General features: G+C 45.5%; 1 long non-coding RNA gene across 1 annotated transcript; it reads left to right on the top strand.

Moving 5' to 3' along the window:
- Positions 1–362: 362 nt before the first annotated feature.
- LOC110354378 (uncharacterized) lies at positions 363–1,786 on the top strand. Its single transcript, XR_003495060.3, has 4 exons — positions 363–585; positions 692–864; positions 978–1,120; positions 1,585–1,786. It is a non-coding gene; the product is annotated as an uncharacterized lncRNA (long non-coding RNA).
- Positions 1,787–2,359: the final 573 nt, after the last annotated feature.

Raw genomic sequence — 2,359 nt, 5'->3', positions numbered from 1 at the left:
CTCTGTGCCTTTAAGGTCATTTTATTTTTTCTTTGATTTATTTATTTGATTTATGTTTATTTATCTTATTTTAACAGGCTAATGTACTAATTTTCCTAACAGAATGACTAACAGAAATATGACCCTTGTGCACATTTTATAATTAATTCATTGGGTCAACTGTAACCACTAAGCCCCTTGTCAGGTTATTTCTACTAGTGATAAGGAGCAATAGACCTTAAAACTTTGAAGCCAGGTAGATGAGATTATTCCACAAGGTCTCTTGGCTCCACCTTTGTTAAGTGAAACCTGCCAGGTGTGGGTCATTTGACCTTTGCTATATAGGAAGCCTGAGGAGTTGTGGGGGAATTGCCTCCCCAGGAGAGACTGGGGCTTGGGTAGCCTAGGGTGTTTTTTTCTCATGGTGAATTGGGCTCAGTGTTCCCTACTAGTCTGCTTTTCATTCATGTTTTCTGCCCTCTCTGTGAAATAGTTTTAGAGACTCTATGAGCTAGTTACATTGGTGGTGCCTTCTTCAGAAAAACCCTGGTGGCACTATTTCACTGCGAAGCGCTTTGGAAGTGACTCGAGTTCAGAAAACAGTAGGTAAGTGTTCCTGGGTTGTTATGTTATGTTATGTGTTATGTGGTTGTTACTGTTGAGGAGTTTGAGTACTTCCTTCACCTTGTCTGTTTTCTGTGAAATTACTTAGGTGGATTCTAAGCTCCCTTCCAAGCACTGGAGGAAAAAAAATAAAAAGGCCTCAGAAGCCCAAGCGCACACAGGTCAGCCTGACGTTGAAGAAGGTTCTTAAGTATTTGGAAGACTGAAAAAAGGGCTGTGTGAAAAAGGTGCCTTAATGTGAATACAGATTTTTGCCTTGTGGTAAGTAGAAACAGGTTGCGATGGATACTAGTGGAAAGATAGCTACTTTGACTAAGTGGAAATTGTGAAAATGTGCTGTTGTTCATAAAAGAAACTGTTTTCACAATATGCAGGTCAAAAGCAGTATGAAGAAAGTCTGTCATCTTCCCTTCAGGCCTGGGTCTCTGCTGGGGACTGCTTCCTGAAGAGGTCCAGCAACTTAAAGAGAAATAAACTTCGTCCCAAGCTCTATGAACCAGAGTCTCAGCTATCAGGGGTAAGCAACTTTCTGTGCAAGACCTGAGGCCTGGGGGTTCCGCGCCTGGGGGTTCCGCGCCTGGGGGTTCCGCGCCTGGGGGTTCCGCGCCTGGGGGTTCCGCGCCTGGGGGTTCCGCGCCTGGGGGTTCCGCGCCTGGGGGTTCCGCGCCTGGGGGTTCCGCGCCTGGGGGTTCCGCGCCTGGGGGTTCCGCGCCTGGGGGTTCCGCGCCTGGGGGTTCCGCGCCTGGGGGTTCCGCGCCTGGGGGTTCCGCGCCTGGGGGTTCCGCGCCTGGGGGTTCCGCGCCTGGGGGTTCCGCGCCTGGGGGTTCCGCGCCTGGGGGTTCCGCGCCTGGGTTCCCTTCTACTCCTTCTTCCCTTTCAGTTGTTGTCCGGTTACTACTCAATATTACATGTTTGGTGAGATGTCCTAAAAAAAAAACATTACATCCTTATGTTAACAACTCTTGTTTTTTCTTTCTCTAGGTCTGCCGGTAGCTGACAAGGTAGAAAGATGACCTCTTCTCTTTCATTCTTGTGAAGTTAGAGGCAGTACCCATTTGAACTGTGGCTGAGGCTCTACGATGCTTAGCTGTACTTCAGTGAGAAGAATGTCTTCTGATGTGAACTGAAATTATACCTCTATGCCACAATGTCCCTCTTTTTTATTTATTTATTTAATATTTTTTTTTTGGGGGGGGGGAGAAGGGGTTAGGGAGAGGAAGGTGTTGATAATTCCTCGTGGACACCTGAAGGAGTTGCAAAATAAAAAAAATTAGGTGAAGGAAAATTTTTGTTGTTGTTGTTTCTCTTTTCCATCTGGTCATAAAATGAAGGTCCCATTTTCTGTCTTTTGGCAGAGTGCAAGCGTGCTGAAACCATTCACGTTATATAAACTGTATTTGTCTGAAATGATAATATCATACCTATAGTCTGCTGCAGGCTCAAAAGCTGCCTATGCCTCCTGGACTGTTTTATGCCTTTGCTTTTGTTACTACGTCCTTGTAAGTCTTCAACAGGGAAATGAAATTACCCTATATAGAAGAAACACCATCCAGAAGAAACTTCAGGTACTAGGGCCTGAATTTTCACTGAAACCAAAGGCAGGTATCTTACTGACATGAAGAAACGGGCTTTGATCTATCCTGGTTTCTTTACTAATGAAGGAGCGTGAAAGAGATGCATGTCCTTGTCTCTGAAGAGGAGGTGAAGGAACAGCTATCGCAAGGAACACAAAATTCAGTTATGCTGAACTAACAGG

Source organism: Anas platyrhynchos, chromosome 2, assembly GCF_047663525.1.
Source record: "Anas platyrhynchos isolate ZD024472 breed Pekin duck chromosome 2, IASCAAS_PekinDuck_T2T, whole genome shotgun sequence".
Lineage (NCBI taxonomy): Eukaryota > Metazoa > Chordata > Aves > Anseriformes > Anatidae > Anas > Anas platyrhynchos.
Note: the sequence above shows the minus strand (reverse complement) of the source record. Positions and strands in the feature narration are given on the sequence as shown.